This window comes from Manis pentadactyla, chromosome 9, assembly GCF_030020395.1.
Source record: "Manis pentadactyla isolate mManPen7 chromosome 9, mManPen7.hap1, whole genome shotgun sequence".
NCBI classification, from domain to species: domain Eukaryota; kingdom Metazoa; phylum Chordata; class Mammalia; order Pholidota; family Manidae; genus Manis; species Manis pentadactyla.
In genome coordinates, this window is record NC_080027.1 from 112,059,532 (window position 1) to 112,080,192 (window position 20,661).

Genomic DNA, 20,661 nt, shown 5'->3' on the forward strand with positions numbered 1-20,661 from the left:
ACTAACTGTCCAGTTAGCGGTTGGAACTGGGAATTAATCTAGAAAGGTAGGCAGGGGACAAATTATGGAAGGTTTTGTGTGTGTGATGGAGAAGTTTAGACCTCTTCCTGGACTCATTAGAGAGCTGGAGGCTTGTAAGCCTGAGCAGGACATCTGTGCTTTAGAGAAAGGACTCAAACAACCATGAGGATGGTGGGCAGCCAGACAGCTGGGAGTCAAGGTGACTGACCAATAAGAATCCAGCCTAGGGAGACCAAGCCTGGGTGGAGGTTGCAGAACTAAACAAAGGTGAAAGGAGGAAATGGATAAAACCACCATTTCAAGCTGGTGAAAGCATTTAAAATATTTACACTAATGCTGACCTTACAGTGATGCTGGGTATTTTGCATAAGGCAAAATGTCAGTACTTCCCAGACAGAGTTATGTTGGACCAAGGGCTCACTGAATTAAACCAAGTGCTGAAGCTATGTTGCTTTGCAATCTCCTACCTCAGTCATCGTCTTCTGGCACCCACAGGAAGCTTCTGATCAGCCAGCAGGTGCCATGCATGCTCTGAAAGGGCTATTCCTTTGTCCATGTGCTGGCTCCTTGCAGGTGATAAAGGCCAAACTGGAGAAGATGAAAAGTGTCCTTAGACTACCTACCATTCAGTGGATCCAGAAGATAAAATTGTTGTTTTCTGTGCCCGGGGGCCACCATCAGTGTGCTGTAGTGTAGGCTCCAGGTCGAAGAGCAAATCCCAGCATTGTCACTTATTCATTCGGTAACCTTGGCTTAGGCCTAATTACTTAACCATACTGTTCTCAGATTTTGCATCTAGAAAATGGAGATATCCATAACCACAATACCTTCACAGCATTGTAGAGGGGCTTAAATCAGTTAAAACATGTGGGGGAGTTTAGAACACTGCCTGATAGATGCTAGCACCTAGCATATATGTGAAACACTTGTTTTCAAGTTTCCAATTCCTTCCTTTCTCCCTTTTAGAATATGACCTGAAAGAGAGCAGATCGTTTATATCTCTATAGCAGCAATATTTTCCAATAGGTCTTAAAAAGTTTAATTCTCAATAATTCCATCTGAAATCAGCCAATGACATCAGAACAGTACAGCTTTTGAAACTGTAGCGTAAGGACTTTGAGTTGTTTTAGGGGTTCTTGCTTAATTATGGTGGAGGAAGCCACAAATTTACTTTTTATCTCCTCAAAATTGTTTCACTTTCTGAAAGGGAGTAGGGGAAGGAGAGGGCAATTTCAAAGAGGTAAAGTTGAAATAGAGATGAAAATAATGTGATGTTTCTGTTCTCTCTCTCACACACACACACACACACACACATCACACATACATAATTCTTCCTTTTTTTCCTTTAACCATGTTCCTCTGGCTGTGTCCCATTTGCCAAAATTTCTGGATATCAGTATTTTTTTTTCCAGCACCTCTGACAGGAGCCCTTGTAGCAACTTAATAACAATTTAGTTAAGAGCAACCCTTACCTCTAAGGGTGTATGGAACCCCTGCTGCCTGGTCTGAGCACTCTTGGAATAGCGAGGTCCCCTGTTCTCATAAAGGGTGCAGTTGATAAGAGAGAAAGACCAATGTGCGAATAACAATGCCATAATAACAATGCCATTAGCACACAAACGCTGGAAGCAGGACAATACTCTAAGCAGGTGGTGGAGCTGCTGTGTGACCTGGGAAAAAAAGAACTCCACTCTAGACAGCTAACTACCAATCTGAGCAAGGCCATGAAATGATAAGAGGAAGCAGATGGCCTGGGGGCTTAGCTGACCCCTCTGGATGGCTGTAGTTCCACTCTCTCTTCTTCCTTCTCTCTTTTTCTGTGGCTGCATCTCACTCCTCGGTTGTGGGTTCTAAATGCTCCTTGCTTCAAGTGACCATGTTTCATGTTTTCATCTTCTATCTCCCCAACTTTTGAAAATGAAATAAAAGATAATACACACCCTAAGAAGAAACCCAAGAAAGAAATAAAAAGATGTTAAGTAAGAGTCATAATTTTCAGATCTAGAAGAGCAGGTTACTCAGAGAAATTCACACATCATTGAGAGACCACTTAGAAACATTAGCAAGTTGTTAGCACTGACTTTAAACTACCTTCTCTGGTTGAGCCCCAACCATTCAGAAGGAGCTGTGTGGTGTCACTAGAATTGTAAACAAAATACACTACACAAATAGCCCTCAATCCACCACTGCCTATTGGGTGCTTCACCTGTGTGTGTACATTATAGTACCCCCCAAAGTAAGATTTAAACACATACACACACACACACACACACAATTATCTAGTCTCAAACCGTTAGCTATGGAGCTTGATGGCAGAGTTAACAAAAAAGATGCAGCAGACCCCCAACTGTGTTAAGGCTGTAACATTTCAGCAAGCGGTGAAGACTATGGTTATCCAAAAGTTCAGAAACACAGAGGCTGCGATTGCTCAGATAGGCCTCCTTTTAGGAGTTTTTTAGCCTGGCCTTAAAGAATGAATACAACTGGGGCAAAAAATAATTGGAGGTGATTGAAGAGAAAACATATTGGCTCTACCACTTGGCCTTGCATTACTGACTCCTCCCTGTGTGCTTCCATGTCCACCTCTGCATGGGAATGAGGATAACAGTAATGCTGGTCTGAATGTATTGGGAAGATGACTAAGTTCACATACATTACGAATTATATATAATACGAAGCTTAACACACAGCAACCAGTGTTAGCTGTCATTGCAAGGAGCAAATACAAAGAGAGCACATTTCAGAGTAGTACTAAGTTTAGGATCACCTGCTTTTTAATAAGCCTGCCAAAGTTTGCTCCTTTTAACTTGATTATTTAGAAAAATTAACCTGATTGGAATCTTTTAAAAATAAGCCACGTAAGATAAATTTATTTAGATTTCTATGAGAAGTTATGGGAGGCAGGGTATAGCTCTTACTATCCTTTTTTTCCGATCAGCCTGCATTTTCCCTGGTTTCCTTTTTATAGTCAGTGGTAAAGGGAACCTATATGTCTTAGTCAGCTCAGGCTGCTATGAGAAAAATACCAGACTGGGTGACTTAAACAAGAGATTCTTATTTCTCACAGTTCTGGAGGCTGGAAGTCTGAGGTCAGTCTTTTCCTGGCTTGTGGATGGTGTCTGGGTAGGGTGGGAAGGGCTGGGGAGAGCTCTCTGGTCTCACCTTTAAGGGACCCAGTCTCTCCCTAACCCCGCCCAGTGACCTCATCTCCCAAAGGCCTCGTACCATCAGCATGGGGGGAATTAGGGCTTCAGCATATGAATTTGGGGGACACAAACATTGAACCCATAACACTGTACTTTAAAGAAAGAAAAATAAGAAATAAAAAATTCACACTTACTACAGGGCCAAGAATTTATAAGTTAAAGCTCTAGGAATGTAATAAATTTGGATAGTAGTGACTTTGAAAGTTAAAAGTTAACTTTTCTGTGCAAAAAAGAAACATTTAAAAAAGTTATATTTAGAGTGTTGATATGGAATTCAGAGTTTCTGGTGGAGTAGAAGAGCAAAGAAGAGATGGTTTTATTACTTGCAAATGGGGAGGAAAACATGTTTTTCGTTCTTCTTACAGAACTATATGGATAGTCATCTTAATAATTATGAAGAGCTAGAGAGATTGTTCTGTGACACAGTGTCCAGTAGATTTTAGCTTGTGTTGACTGAACAGAGTGGCCTGGTTCTGGTGCACCCCTGCACCTGAGCCTCTAGCGCCTCAGTGCCCCACCGGTGAGCCCCCTCCCCTCCCATTGCGTACTTCCGGCTCTCTCTCTCCTACAGCCCTTGCTGAAGTCCCCACAGTCCCGCTGCCCTTACTATGGCCACGTGCAAGAAATGCACGTGTGTGTGTGTGTGTGTGTGTGATGGTGGTGCGAGTTTTCACTTCCACCTCTTACACATCTCGAGGGGGAGGGAGAAGAGGTGTCCGAAGGATCCTAGGTGAAATGAAGAATGAGTTTTCATATTAAAACAATGTTTATCAAAATTGTTATTTTCTACAGAAATCCCAAAACCAAAGATAGTCTTCCTGAGAGGTTAAGGAGCTTCAAGTTTCATGACTCCTCATTTACATGGGCCCTTCCAAGGGATTTTTGCACTTTTGTCTTCTTGATCTTGAAGAGGGCTCACCAAACTGTAAGTGCTTCAAGCCCTACAAAATCTAGATTGTTTCTGCTCAACACTATTTCTTGATTATAGGATTCCATTCAGACTTTTTGTAGACTATCCCGATACCCTCACTACCGTATAAAATGTTGCTTCTAAAGAGTAGTTTCTCCTGAGAAACAAACATTTACTTACAACATCCAAGCTGTTCTCTGTCCTGGGAAAGTTGTCCAGTCCCTAACTAGGTACTTAATAAATGTTTGCCAATTGCATAGTAATGAAATAAATGACGGGAACGTGGACATACTTGCAGCACTTAATGACTGCTTCTCTCTAGATAGTATGATGATGATTTTTATTTCCTTCATATTTGGCTGAGTTTCTGAAATTTATAAATTTTCTACAATGAATATGTATTACTTTGAGTAAGTGAAAACTTGCCTCTAAAGTTCATAGTATGGATGCTCTTTAATTTACAATGTATGAAGTGCTTGGTCTATGGCCTTCTATTAGTTCTGGGGATATGAAGTCAAGGACATCCAAGGTTGCCTTGCCCTCAAGAAATCTACAGTGCCAGTCACTGAAAGAGTCCTGAAAGAATAAAATACAACACAGATCAACATTCATAGAGCTGATCTAATCAGGCCTGTCTATGTAGATGAGGGAAGGACAGAGGTGGGGAAAGACAAAAGCTTGTTATCCTTTGACACATGGTCACATCTATATATACATAGGTAGATAAATACAAGCACATCTTAGTTATATACTTCTTCCAATTTACCATAGAAGGTTTCAGGCATGGCTGAAAAATAACCCCAGAGGAGGATTGATGACATTTGGATAAACACAAGCAGATAGATTTTTCTCCCCCAACTTCAAGAAGGAATGCAAAGAGAAAAAAAGTCTGTCAAATTTGGGGTTAAACTATGTATCTAAATAATAGGTCTTATTTGTTGTGTTCTTACCATGTGTCAGGCATTATGCAAAGTGTTTTACATGGACTGCCCCGATTGTATGGGCCTTTTCCTTTCACACTAGGACTATGAGGTAGGAGCTCATATTATCAATCCCATTTTGCAGATGAGAAAGGAAGTCTGAAAGAAATGTCACAAGTCTCCTAAGGTAAGAGATGGTGGAGGGCAGCACATGGTAGGAATCGTAATTTGCCTATCCTCCCTAAATTGTCCTAATCACTCCTCTTCAGGAGGCTAGACTACGAAGAGTTCTGTTCCAAAGAGATAAATGAACTAGAATTTGGGTAATTTAAAAAATGGATCACAAGTTGAACTTCAAAAACAATGTGATACCAGCCTTTTAAACAGAAAAAGGGAGAGCACTGGAAAGCCGTTTTTTCAAAAAGGCGACTTCCTAGCCCTTGTGGGTGGGTTATTAACTCATTAAACTAAATTATGAATTTGCTTTTCAATTGTCTCATCATTGCTACAGCCCTGATGTGTCCTTTTCCACATTCCAACTTTGGCGTGGCCGGAAGTGAGAAACGATTCCGTTCGTGTGCAATCCGTGGGACCAGGAGGATCTTTTGCCCCTATTGTTTTCTTGAGTGTCCTCGCCCTGGAGGCCTGGCATTCCTCGCGCGTCTAGGGCAATGCAGAAGCGGCGAAGCGCGGGCAAGCCGCACAAAAGACATCCAACCGCAATCGATGTTGAAAGATCAATTCAGTGCGCACTCGAAGCACCCAGTATGGCCGGGAAGAGGAGAAAATACCTTTTCCCAGAAGGTGGGAAATTGGTTGATCTCTTGTCAGTGTTCAGAAAAAACTGAACAGATAAGGTGGCGGACGGCGACCTTTCCAGATCCGGACCGTCCCAGACGCCCCCAGCAAGCGCGGCCTCCGCCCTTCGGTCCCGAGGAGCGGGGAAAGGAGGGGAGGGGCGCCGGTGGCTCTCCTGTCTCTTTCCCCACCAGTGCAGCTTCTGCGAGTCGCCAACGCGCGTGCATCTTGCGGACCGCCCGGCTCCCAGGCAGGGTGGCGGCGGTTTGGTGGCGAGGCCCGGGCCGCTGGGCTGCGCCCGCCCGTCTGGGAAGGGGAGGGCCGCGCGGCAAGCCGAGGATGCCCGGCCTTTCTTGTGTTTTCCTCCAGCGGTCGCAGCCCCGCCGCTGGGCCCACCGATCGCCTCTCCCGGAGAGGTGGGCCCTCGCGGCCTCCGAGTTGCCCCGCGGCTCCTAAGCCACCCCCGGGGGTGATAAGCCCAGGTCGCAGCCTCCCCGCTGGGGTCTCCCCTCCTGCTGGACCACCAGCGCGGGGAGCGCGCGCGCGCACACACACACACACACACACACACACACTCACGCCCATCGTCGCCCTCCGTGCCTCCCCACAGCCCTGGCAGCCCCGCTCGCCCGCACGCCGGGGCCATTGCTCCCGGCGGCCTCCGCAGGCCCGTCCCCGGGGAGAGGGGCTGGCCGCGCGCGGAGCCGGCGCGGGGAGGGGCCGGCGGCGGGGGCGTGTCTGGCTGCCCCCGCCCCTCGAGTGAGTGACTGGGCGAGCGGGCCCCCTCCCTCCCGGCCGCCCTCCTCCCCGCGGCCCCTCCCTCGCTCGCTCCCCGCCGGCTCCCGCCTGCTCCCTGCCCACTCCCCGGGGGACGTTCGGTGCCGCGGCCCCGCGGCCGCCGCTTCTTTCACACTTTAGTTGGAGCCGCGCGCCGCGCTCAGTTACTGGAGAGCTGGCCGCGCGCCGCCGCCTCCCGCACGCACGCACGCGGGCCGGCGTCGGGGTTTTCGGCTTTTACTTCCAACCGCGGGGAGGAGGGGAGCCCCGGACACACCGTGGGGAGGAGGAGGGAGGAAGAAAAAGGGCGAGAAGGAAGGGCGGGGGGCGGGAGGCTGGCCACCTTCAGCCCCCCCGCGAGCGCCAAGGTAAGTGGGAGCCCTGGCCCGCCGGGGCGGGGGAGTCGGCAGCGCGGCCCGCCCCGGCCTCGCTCCTCGGCCTGCCGGGTGGGCTGGGAGGAGGCCTGCGGGGTGTCTGCCGCGCGGAGGGGCTGGGAGCCGCGGGGGTGGTGCTGCGGGCGCGCGGCCCGGCCCGGGCTGCTGCTGCTGGTGCCGGGCTCATGGGGCTGCAAGGCACGGACGCTGCGGAGGGGGGCGGGGGGAGCTGCAGGGGGCGTCTGCTCGCCGGGGCGGAGGGGCTGGGATGCGGTTGGGGCTGCTGACGACTTTCGTCACATTGAGGCCTGGGTGGCTGGTGTTAGACACCCCTCCCTTCCCACCCGCACCCCCCGCCGCCCTCAGCCTTCCTGCTCCTCTCCTAGCTTTGCGTGTAGCTACCGTACTTTGCAAGCTAGAGCTTGAAAGGAAAACAAAATTCAGAATCCTTTGCTAAGTCTGTAAGTCCCTTCTCTCTCTTCGACTGATCGATGTGTTTGCGTGGGTGCTGCGATCCCCGGGATTTCTGAAGTTTTGACCTTTTTGGGGTGGCTTGTTCTCGGTGCATCTGTTTGCCAACCTTGATGTATGTATTATTCATGCCCATGCAGGGCAGCCAGAGAGTGCTCGGTTATTGTACACGAAAAGACTTCAGTCCCCTCTGCAGGCAGTTCGCGAAGTGCGGCCGCGGCTGCTGCCTTTGGTCTGCTGCTCAGTGTCCTTCCCCTATCCATTCACCCTGTCCCCTCCCTCTACGGAGGAAAAAAAAATTTCCCCCCACTTACTGTTTGTGTGAGAGAAGTCCCTAAGGGCTCTCATCTCCCATTCATTCCTCTTCTAAAGCTCTGAATTGGCTCAGGCACGTTGGTAAATTTGGGGTGGCTTTCTTTGCTGCAGGAGTTAACATGGTCAAAGATAAAAATTTATACACAGAAACACGCATTAATCCGGAGAGATGACAAGCACCGTTTGAGGTGAAAGTGATTTGTTTCCAGTAGGGAGTTAACGACCTATGTATGCGGTGTCTTCCAGGGTATGTGCGTTCGGAAAATTATTTTAAAATAGAGCTTATGTTGTGCATGGCTGGGAGACAACCACAAGTTCAACTATTGGAGCGACTCTGAAAGGGATACACCCCCCCTGATCACCCAACCTCATGGAAGACACACAGAAGCTCTGACTCAGAGGTTGTGAGGGGGGCTGACACACCATAGATTCATGCAGTCCTTTTTTTTTTTTTTTTTTAAGGAAACAGTATGGACTGTTTGGGGGAAGTGACACGTTCGTTACACAGATAGATGCTATGAACACCTCCCTACTTAAGGGGGTGAACTCACTTTTTACCTAACGAGAATAACCTTTCAGTTTGGTAGAGTTGGGATGGACCAGGGTAGAAAAAAATCATGGGTAGAGTAGACCCGAGCTACTTTCATTCTGTGAGGGTGAGTTTGAAGATGGTGTTTCTGAAGGGTCCTTAAGTCCAAGATGGGCAATTGGGGGCTTTTCTACCGTTTATTGTACTTCTGGAGCTGGACTGTAGGATCATAGAACATGTTCTGTGTTAGCTGTTTGAAATACAGTTGAGCAGATATGGGAATTAATTTAGACCTCATCAGTTATTTTTGTTTTGCTTCCTATAAAGTAGGAAGCACCAGTGGTAAGGCAACTCTATTTATCTGCATTAAACTAATGCTGGGGCTAGCAGTTCACCATCAGAAATGCGGCATTGACATGTAACCGCCCCTAATGTTTTCGGGCTTTGCAAACCGGTTCAGATACCAGCTCTGGGGGACTACTAGGAAAAGCCACAAAGAGAAGTGAACTCAGAACTTGGATGGGTAGATGCTTGCTAGGAGTGGGAAGCTTCTATTGGCAAGGTAATCTCCATTTGGGTATATTTCCAAGGAAAAATGGCCTTGGTTGGTCTTATGTCCAGTGTTAAAAGTTCATCCTAGAAGGACCATGTGGTTTTGGCTTCCTTCTTCAGCACAGATTCAGTTTCACTGGTTGAGAGAACTGATGATTTTGTTTTCTTGGCTGGTAATTTATCCTTCACCCCCTTGCTTCCCCTCCCATCTCACTTTATCGTCTAACATGGACATCCGGGAATTAATAGGCCACTGTCTGAAGTGGTTTGAGCTTTTTGAAGATTCACAATGTGTAAATCAAAAGCTTGGTCATTAATTGGTACTATTTACCGTGACTGATTCAAAAACTCTGCCAAGGAGGAAGGTGCTTTGCCCGATTATGAGTATCATTTCCCGGCGGATGGTGCCTCAGCCCTGGGGTGGGTTTTTGACCAGGCAAGCCTTGACTGACATCCTGAGCAGCTTGCTCCAGGCTCCTGTGGCCCCTTTCTACTAGATATTTTCTGCCAAAGAATGAGACACTCCATTCTGGAAGAGGTAGTGTCATGACACCACCCACTGATCTGGAGCAGGTAGGAGATGCCTTCACAGAGGGTCCTAAGTGTGATAAGTATCACCAGCTTCACTCGAACTCATCAGTACAACTTAGAGACATATGAGGCACAAATAAGTGTGTTTTGGGCCATTTTATGGTCCTTCTTTGGCATTTTGGAAGTCCCATAGCATATGAGATGGTGAAAGTTGTGATTAATTAGGTTCTTGTTAAAACGTGAAAGCAGATTACCATAGATCGGTATAAAATACTGCAGAGAGAACTGAGAAGACAAGGATAGGGCCTGTGTGCAGGGAGAATTGCAACACAAACTGTATTTTAAAAAGTGGTGACAGTTGTGACTTTAAGAGATCATAATTCAAGAGCTTATCTGAAGTGGCATGTAAATTACATATATATATATTTTTTTTTTCTTTTTTAAGTAGGCAATTATTTAGCTTGACTGTCTCCATTCTGAAGTTTAATTTTACAAGTTACTGTTGCAACAAGAAACAACTTGACATGCTGTGGTTATGTAATTATGACAAGAGTGGTTGGCCCTAAGTGGGCTGGGCTGAACACAGAAATGAACACACCAGAGTGTCTGCAGTCACCAGGTGTTAAGAAGTCCCTTGGGGTTTTTTTTAGTTCCTGGAAAATGTCTTTCCTAGGTTGTAGGCTAGTTATGTAATGTAAAGATTGCCTTCTCTCTACATTGTGAAGGGAGATGTAGCTTCCCCAATTTGAATTGGATCCTGAGCAGATTAATTAACCAAGCTGCTGGAGGGCAGGCTGTTTTTGCTCATTCTTGCAGCCCCCGCCTCTGAGCAGCCTGCACGCTACCTTGACTTGGAAGTTACTCCATGAGCGGTTGAATTGAAAACCTAATTGAGATTTGGAATGTGTCAAAAAAACCCTTAGAAATACATTAGATGTGGACTTCCATTTTAATAAATCACTATGATAGTATATTAAGAGCTCCACATTGTGCCCCCCTATTGCAAGTTTGAATGATGAAGACAGTTTGACAGGAAAGTAAACAGCCAGCATATCGCCCTTTCCTATTACTGGTATTTCTAGTTAGGGGCATCTTGATTTGAAATATAGTTATCATTCATATTTGGCAAATATTTCTTCATTCCTGATTGTGACTGGGGTCTTTATCTTTTTTGTCCTAAGGGTTTGGTGAATAACAGTGCCTCACACAGACAGGGTGCTTTATGGTTTTCCGAGTCCTCTCATGCACCCCGCCTTCCTTGACGGGTGCTGCAGTCATAGCCCTCAGGGCTCTCCATGGTGGGAGCCTTCCCAGAATGTGCCCGGATGGATGAGTCGGGAGGGTGGGGGGTGGGAGGGAGGCCTTGGGAAGCTCAGGTAGCCCCTCCACTTGGTTTACTGGATTTTCCCAAGGGTGGTAGTGCTCAATAATCACAGCTGCTCCCTCTAAAATAACTTGAAACAGGCAAAGTGAATACCTACCCTGTGGCCCTGCCCCTATTTCGCCCTCCCTCTTTGGTGTTGTCTTCTACCTCAGTCCTTCGCCAAATGTCCCTTTCACCTTCCTATCCTTTTTGGAGCTTTTCCATGGTTTTCTGTCCCTCAAATTTTCATCCATACGCCCTCCTGCTTCTCATCCCCCCAGCTTAACTTTTGCCTGCAAGGCTTGGGGTTTCTGTCTGAATGAAGTTTTCCTGTATTTTAACCATATCTCCAGGCCCAGGTTCTCCCTGAGTCCTCCAGACTTTCTGCACAAGTGTAGACTTCCTGCTTCCAGTCAAGCTTCTCCTGCCCCCAGGGCCCTTTCTACCTTGTCCTGCTTTGCCCCACACCATCCTCATTACTGCCACCCACTTCTCCCCATCAGGCCTTTAGATCTTGCAGCACATACCTGCCTCTGCCTGTTTCACAGACTCACCCATCTCAGCAGATGTGTTTATTGCATTCATGAGTTGAGGTCCCACATGCTTTGTACCTTGTAGAAACGTGGAATAAGAGCATCCCCAAGTTTAGGGATTTTCTGCCTTTGTTTTCACTTTTGATTCTACCTTATTTTTGACTTTTAAGCCTTTTAATAATAGCTGAAGCACTTTGCTCCTTCACTTCATTTAGCTGTGACGTCCTATATTGGATAATAAATAAAGGGATATCTCAAAAATTATTGTTACTTTTGAAGATTTGGACAACAAATCTTGAAAAGCATTTCAGAGATTTTCATAATTGCATCACTGGAAGGCTTTATACCAAAATGTACTTCTAATGACAGAAGTAGAATGATTTATTTTGTTTCATCCTCATTACTTTTTTTTCTCCTTTGGTTAAATAAATGTTGGTCAAACAAGTATTACTGTAACTTGAACCAAATTTTTTCTCATTTGTTGTAGTTTTACTGCTTTCCATGAAAATTTTATGAGCTCGGGAGAGACATTTGTGCCAAGCAAGGACCCTTTACTAAGACCTGACATTGTTGGTTTCCCCAATAAGTGTGTAGCCTGTGTTGGCCCCATCAGCAGGATAGTGGCAGAAAATGTATTAAACTGAGGACTATTACTAGAAAAACATATTGTATTGACTCCTTACATATGAACCTGAATTAGTCTTTTTATAAAACTGTACTTCAAAAGTAGATCCAACACTAGTTATGTAATATCCTGAGTGCTCCAGGGCTTTTGGAAGAAGATGCTGTAAAGCAGAGCAGGGAGAATTGTTTTTAAGTAAGCATTCTCTTTCACTGATGGATCTGTGTTTTCTTTGAGTGCAGTGAATATTGCAGTAGTTCCAGTTCATTGTTAAACCAACCCATGTTAGGACATATTCCACCTCACTTGATAATTTATGGTTTTCCCTGCCTGAGCTGGGTAGGGAAAGGGGAATGGAGGCTGGCAGTCTTTTCTGGGGTGTGGGGCCATTTTTCATTGCCATCAGCACAGATGTTATTGTATAGGCCAGACACGCTCCACAGCTCAAAAGATGTAGTGTGAGTGATCAGAGCCACTCCTGAAAGCTTTTCCCTAAACCCCAGAGTTGACCAGGAGGTCTACACATGATTGTTCACAGTGCAGTGGAACCCCTATATTAACACTATGATTTCTTTCATGGGTAGGTTGAAAGGCTGGGTGTGGAGAGTAAAGATGTTGCAGCCTGCCATGCCGTGATTGGCAGAGAACTCATGAAAGACACAGATAGCTAGTACATGCCGGCAGGGGTGACTTCTCCAGTTTTCTCTGAAAGTTCCGCCAAAGCAATTTTCCTAAAATAATTTTGTTAACAATTCTTAAAAGGTTCTAAAGGAATAAGCAACATGAATCTCATTATTTATGTCAGGCAGATACTATTCCTATTCTGATGAAGGAGATGAGAATCAAGGAATCTCTTTATGTTGCTTAATAGTTGCTAAAAATTCATATGTTCTGGTTTCTGTGCCAAGAATCCATGACAGTCTAGATACGGCTCCCAAAATAAATATTCTGCTTACCCTTGGTGGCCTCCCCAACACCCCACCCCCATCTGGTCTCAGGATCCCTTCCCTTCTGCTGCTTCTCTTGGGGTTTGAGCCATTTCTCAAGTGTCAGTTCAAATCCCATTGTTTCCAGGGAGCCCCTTCTTTTTGACTATTAAGAGTATTTTCTCTCTTGCCTTCCTTGAATTCCTCTAACACTTGTTTGATGTTTATTTTATTTAATTATTAGTTTTGATTTTTAACTATGTATTTTTTGTCACCCTCCCAAATTATAAGCTCTGTCATCATGCCCACTGGGCCTTAAGAGTCTATTATGCTGAATATGTAGTTGTTGGTAGATTGACAGCTGGTCAGTGGTCTGAGGCTTAGACTTTATCTCTGTGAAGATCTTGCTCTCATTTAAAAGTCTCTTCAACCAAATGAGGAAGTGTAGTATGGGATGAGAAAAGATAATGGGAATTTTTCAATTCCTTTGTTGGCCTAAGTTAAGGCATCTAATCTTTCTTACTCCTTCGGATAATTTATTAAGCAAACATTTACTTTTGTTGATGACACTTCGTGCCATCTCTGTGCCTGGCACTGGAAAGATATTGGAAATACAGATAAAAAGTCCAGGCCCTTGTCTTTGTGGAATTCTCAGACAAGCGTGGGAATTGACGTGCAAACACATGACGTCTGGTGAATAGACAAAAGGTGCTTTGCAAGTTGAGGGAAGAAAGAGCCGACTCTGGCCAAAGGAAGGCTGACTGTTGGTCCCTGATTTCCTTGGGGCAGTCCTCATTTATGTCTGTATTCAACATACTTATTAATAGTGCCGCCCTTTGCCTGCAAGAGTCTCCCAGTTTCAACAAAATTTATACGCCTTTCTGACATAGAGAAGTCCTAGAAGGCTTCGCAGAGAAGGAAGTATTTGACACTTGGAAGACTACCTGAGTCCTCTAGGATATTGTTTATATTTCCAAAAGTATTGGGGGACTAATATTGGTTGAGGGACTAATATTGGTTTGCTGACTTTATTTTTCTCACTTTTCTATGGATTCATAAACTAACCCACAGACTGGCATTCGGCATTTGGAGATAAAGGGGTTTGGGGGGGCAGATGGAAGATGAAGTAGCATTTCAGACAGGAGACACGCAGTGATGTGGAGACACGTGGATACGGGTTATTGTGGCTAGAATTTCTACGGGTGATGGGGCGTGCCAGGAAATGACACTGAGAAGCTCTGCCAGGCTTCACAGTGGAGAGTTGGGGCTTACTGCCCAGAGAATAAGCAGCGAGAGGCACTAAATGATTGTGAACAGGAGAGACATGATTTGCGTGGTATATAGTTCCTTCTGTGAGTGTGAATGTGGATAAAAGATTGGAGGGGGACAGAGACTGGGGTCAGAGCAAGAGAAGTCTGGTACTAACTTGGTAAGAGATGATGGGAACTGAATTAATGCCTGAAAATGGAGGAGACAGATAGGAGAGGTATTTAGGAAGCAAAATTGTTGGGACTGGGTGACAAATTGGGAATGGAGAGCCATGAAGTAGGTAGAGGAAAAGATAATTGCAGAATTTCTGGATGGATCATACTGCCTTTTGCTGAGATGTGGAATCCAGGCATTGAGAGGAAAGATGACTCAGGTTGGAATATGTTGAGTCTTAGGTGCTTATAATCTTTTTGATACAGATACACAGAAATTCTGGTCTAGAATTCAGAAGAGAGGTTTGAGACAGAACTACAGGTTTCATCCCAGTCCAGTCATCATTTTCTCAGGGAATCCTCCCTTAATCTTCAATGGTGAGGTTTGATTCCTCTGTTTCATCCTCTTAGTGCACCATGTACCTTGCCTGCATGCATTTACCACTAATATAATTGCACATTTATTTTTGTGATTCTTCAAATACTAATACCTACCCCAGCCCCACAAGGTCCGTGAGGGCAAGGCTCTGCCTGGTTTTGATTCTCTTGTATCCCCAGGACACCTATCACATAGTTGGCGCCCAGCACATATTAGTTAAATGAAAGAATGAATGAATGCATGAATGTGTTTTGTAAATGTGGCAATTGAAGCTGTGTGGTTTGGCATAGATTGCCCAGAAGTAAGTATGAGAATGAACCGTGAGTCCAGGGAGCACCAACCTTTAAGGGCTGTGGATGGAAGAAGACAGTGAAAGAGAATAAAAAAATGCAGACTCTCAAAGAGGCAGGGAACCAGGCCAGCATGTTGTCAAGGAGAAAAGAGGGCAATCAGGAATCAGCATGTGGCAGAATTGTCACATGAAGAAGTAAAATAGTATTGAAGGGATTTTCTCAGAATTTGTAATTCTGGTATCCAGTAGAAGTAGAAATACTTACTTTCTGGGAAATATCAACATACGGATACTTAGCATTATTGTACTATTATATTATATTACTATATTAGCTTGTGCTGCATGCAAAGTTTGATGTTTTATCACTTTGTTCGTTTATATGTTGGGATTCTGAGGCTTGCCTTACATAATTTATGCCAGCACCTGATGTAGTAAAAACTTGAGGCCATGTTCTGGGAGGATGATGGAATAGAACAACGTTTAATCATTGTGAATTTATGAGGGTGCCTATTGATTTACAAGGGGGTTACAATATGTACTTGAGGGTTTACACTCCACCAAATGAGGAACCATCAGCAGTAAGGACACATTAAGTTACAGCATTGTAACCAAGGATGGCTAATGGTCTGACTGTAGAAGCCAGGCGGAGGAGTCACAATGTCCCTGAAGGTTTGTAGTATAAAATAGAGATTTTTCTTGCAGAGTATGATTGTTACATGTTCTCAGTCTCCACTGGGAGACATAGGGTAGAGGTTGGGGCTGGGGGCATCATAATAAATTGGAAAGATTGTGGGCACTGGGTTCAGCAGATTCTCTTTCCACCAAGTCCTGACTCTAGCTTTGTGATCTCAAATAACAATGATAATAATTGACAATAGTAGTAATAAAAGCTGACTTGGATTACGTGCTTAGTCTGTGCCTGGGTACTGTGCTAAGTACATTACATGCATTGTGTTTTTGATGCTTGAAACAACCTAATGAGGAGCCTACTGCTGTGACGTCTGCATTAAGAAAAGGAAGAACTGAGGCTCAAGGTCTTTAGGACCTTGACCGAGGTCTTGTAGCCAATAGGTGGTGGTACTGAGACTGGAATTCAGGCTCCCTGACAATAAAAACCAGCTTTTGTCAACTCCTGGTCAGTTCTGTGTTCTCCATACCTCCCTCTCCTTTTTGACACAGACACAGACACACACACACACACACACACACACACACACAGACACACACACACACACACACACACGGTCAGTTCTGTGTTCTCCATACCTCCCTCTCCTTTTTGACACAGACACACACACACAGACACACACACACACCTGGTCAGTTCTGTGTTCTGCATACCTCCCTCTCCTTTTTGACACACACACACACACACACACACACACACACACACACACCTGGTCAGTTCTGTGTTCTCCATACCTCCCTCTCCTTTTTGACACACACACACACACACACACACACACACGGTCAGTTCTGTGTTCTCCATACCTCCCTCTCCTTTTTGACACACACACACACACACACACACACACACACACACACACACACACACACACACACACACACACACACACACACACACACTCCCTCCCTCCCTCCCTCCCTCCCTTCCCTTCCTATTGGTTCTTTTTGAAGCAGATCACAGACATTATGTCATCTTGTCTGTACATACTATGATTATGTTTCTAAATGATTAGAGTATAACCACAGTGTCATTATCATGCCTAAAAAAATTTAACAATAATTCCTGAAAATCAAATGTCTAGACAGAAAGCAAATTTCTTGATGGGCCCATAATAATTTTTTTAGTGACATTTAGGATTCAGACAAATTTCACACCTGAGAGATGCATCTATTTTTACTTATAGGCTTCTTTTCTGAAATTTTCCCTCTTCTATTTCTTCTCTAGTGGTTTGTTTTTTTTTCTTAGTCGTTGAAGAAGCAGGGATTTTTGACCTATAGGATTTGTCCTACAGGATTCCCTGCATTCCGTTTGCTGATTTCCCCTTCTTTCTTGGTGTTCTTCACTATATTCTTCTGTTCCTTAAATTTCCTGTAAACTGGAAATTTGATCTAGACTGGAAGCTCGATCAGATAGTTTGGCAAGAGTATATATCATGGTGTTATGTTCTTCCCACTGCACCACATAGGGAGGCATGTGTGCCTTCTTGTTCATTTGTGCGATTGAAATTGATCCCTGGATTTAGGTAGTGTCAGCCTGATCTTCCCATTATAAAGTTCCCCCAGTCCCTTCGAAAACCACTGATGGTCATTGTTTAGATGTAATTATTTCACTAAGGGTTGTAAAATGATACTCTGTCATCCCTTCTGGTTATCTGGAGTTTTTCTATCCAGAAGAAATGGAGCACATTAGTTACTTGTGTGCCTCAGGATATAGTTTATATAGGAAAATGAATGCTTGGTTTTATTCCCTCTATTTTAAATAATATTCACAATAATGAGGTGATTTTCTGCTTCTTATTTAAGAAGACCAGTGAAGTTGTTGTTTTTAAGTATCCTACAAATTCTTTTAATACAATTGATATGTTTCAGTCCCTTCTGAAGCTCAAATTATTTTTGGTCTGTGGGAGAATCTTTAAACTGTCCCCTGAATCCTTTTGACATGACTATATGGTCTTTGATGATGTTTTTACTCTCTGGTATAACAAGATATTTCAGATTTATCTGGTGCTTTTCCTGCCCCAGCTTTTTTTAGTGGTAAACAGTATTTAGAGACCACAGTCCAGGTGTTCAATGTTACTGACTCTGGGCTTGTGGTCATTGTTTTTTTGGTCTGTTGAATTGGACAGAATTAGGAAAATAGAAAAGTATGTGTATCTAGCTTCTGAGATGTGGATATATACATATGCATGTGTATAGGCATGTTTTTTGTGTGTATGTGTATATACGACATATATGTATATGTAATTTATGCACACATGTATTGTTCCTATTTAATGTTTGCAAACATACCTTTATTTTTCTCTCTTTAAAGAAAGCTAGCATGCTATAGTTCTGCATACTTATATTTCAGAGATCACTCTGGAGTTAAATATAAAGTTTCTCATTGTATTTTACAACTGCAGAGACTCTGTTGTGTAGATATACAAAACTATGTTTGTTTGGATATATGGCTGTTTCCAGGCTTTTGCTCTTACATTATAATAGGAATGATTTTTTTCTTTTGTATGTGTTTATTTGCAGGTTTATTTGCAAATCAAATATAAAGCCTGAACTGAACCATTTTTCTCTAAATGGACAGCTGAATGAACGGTGCTGCATTGAATAGCCTTGTGAATATTTATGTTTGTATTCTGGCCAGTTTGTCTTTGAGATAGGTTCCTAGAAGTGGCATTGCTGGGTCAAATGATAAATACATTTGCATTTTGCTTTAGACTTTGCCAAAGTCCCTTCTGTGGGTGCTGTGTAATCTTGCATTCCCACCAACAGTGTATGGGAGTGCCTTCTTACTCCCCAGTCTCCCCAGTAGATATGCTGTAAAAAAACCTTTGGGTCTTTGCCATCTAAAGGGTGAGAAATGATACTAAAGTGTAATTTTAATTTGCATCGCTTTAATTATGAGCTAGCTTGAGATCCTTTTCATGTTTAGGGACCAGTTACATTTCTTTTACTGTGGACTGTCTCCTCATATTTTTTTGCCTATTGTTATAGGCCTTTAGGTCTTTTTTTCCCTTAATTTTATGAAATTTCTTATATACTGGGGATATTGCATATTAGGGGTATTGTCCCTAATGTTTGACAGTCCCTCTCCCCAAGTTTATCATTTTTCTTTTTTCTCTTCTGATAGTTTTTTTAATAGAAATTTTTTTCTTTGATGTAGTCAGTTTTATCAGTCGTCTTCTTTATTGCCTCTTGGTTTTGAATCACAAGGAAAATATTTCCTTCTAGACTGTAGAGCAGCACTATTTGGTAGAAACATAATGCAAACCACATATGTAAATTTTTAGTAGCCACATTAAAAAAGTAAAGAGAAATAGGTGAGAGTAATTTAATAACATATTTTATTTAACCCAGTATATAAAAAATATTATTTCAGTAAGTAATGAGTATTTTTAAATTATTAATGAGATATTTTATATATTTTTATGCTAAATTTTCAAGAACTGATACATGTCTTACACTGTAACACATCTCAATTTGGTCACTAAATTGTCATCATAAATATTTGATCTGTATTAAGACTTAATAAAATTTACAGCTGAAAAAGTAAATTTGCATAAACAAGTTATTCCAGGTGCACATAAAAGTTTTCCAATAATTTAGAGTATTGGTTTTTAAAATATCAATTTAAGTTCATTAAAATAAATTAATATTGCAAATGAAGTTCTTCAGTCCCACCACATTTCAAGGGCTTAGTAGCAGCAGGTGGGTACTGACTACCTTAGACCTGGTGGCCTTAATGAATTGATTGACTGGACAGCTGGAGACCTGCCAGGGTTTTGTTTTGTTTTGTTTTTTTAAACGTTTCCTAGTTTTCCATCCTCAAGATTAGCTGAACCCCAAAACCTCTCCTGACTATGCTTGTGCAAAATCCTTACAGCCCATTTTCCCATCTTGCATGAAGAGTGTGTCTATTTCTCCGACTTGTCAAAATATTAATTTTTTGACAGTAATGTTTTGGTGTGTCCGTTACTTTAATCATAACTTTTTTGGGGGGGATGAGTTCTTCAAGAACTACCTTCTGTATCCCGAATTGTGGTATCAGTAATTGAAACTTATTCCCTGGTCTTCTATGTGAGTGGTTATTTGGCATGTTATTATCAGACCAGCACTAAGAATTATCATTGTGCTTTGGAGTTACCTCATGCTTGTCTTCAAAATTCCCCCATTCCTAACTACCCTTTGTTTCCACCAGTATTTTCTTGAGAGAACACAGGTGATGAAAGGGGTAGGATGGAAGGGAACATTCAAATGAGTATTTGGTTGCTAGGGAACCTAGCTTACTAAGGAATTGTGACTTCCCAAAGTTATTTGGAAATCATGGCAGAGACACTTGGAATCTCTGTGCAGTAGCACATTCCTCTTTAGATCAGCGCACCATCAGTTTTAGAGCTGACTGACGCTCCTAAAACTACTCAGCCTCTTTTTCTGGGGACTCTTAGACTTGCTATAGGGAGTGTATGTGGCAAAAAAACTCTTTTTTTCTAATCAAATGAGAATGTCCGTAGAAGTAAAGATGGTGGATCTCCAGCTCCTCTTGTGACCTGGAAGTGTATGTCCCTTTCTAAGCTCTAAGAGGGTATTTTTTATAATCGCACTGAAGCCGTCTTTACATCTTTCTTCTGTTTTCATTGTATTTGAGTCTCTACCAAGTTTGCTTTAGTGTCTAATGTCAAGAAAAATACTTTCCCTTCATTTCATCTCAAATGAGAGCTTTATGTGCTCTGTGTAAAGATAAAATCCCTTGCAAGTGTTTTGATTTTTCACCTCTTTATAAATCATAAAACGTCTAAGACTAACCAAGTTAAAAAGAAACTAATTAGAACTAAATAAACTCATGTGATTAGGAAGGAAATAAGTAAATCCAGAGGTGAAATGCATGTGAGATTCTGTTTCTCTACTACTTGGTCAGATGCTGTAATTTTTGGCTCTTATTCGGCGTGTCCATTACTTTAATCATAAGCATGTTTGCCTTAAATATTTTCACCACAAAAGTAATTGGCACTGATTTTGCTGTAAAAGAGAAAATCACAAAAA

General features: G+C 43.3%; 1 protein-coding gene across 1 annotated transcript in view; it reads left to right on the forward strand.

Moving 5' to 3' along the window:
- The first annotated feature begins 6,718 nt into the window (after positions 1–6,718).
- C9H1orf21 (chromosome 9 C1orf21 homolog) overlaps positions 6,719–20,661 on the forward strand; it is a 218,308-nt gene continuing 204,365 nt past the window's right edge. Inside the window, exon 1 of the mRNA XM_036912564.2 lies at positions 6,719–7,000. The gene's annotated coding sequence lies outside the window, so the exon portion shown is untranslated. The remainder of the gene's footprint in view (positions 7,001–20,661) is intronic.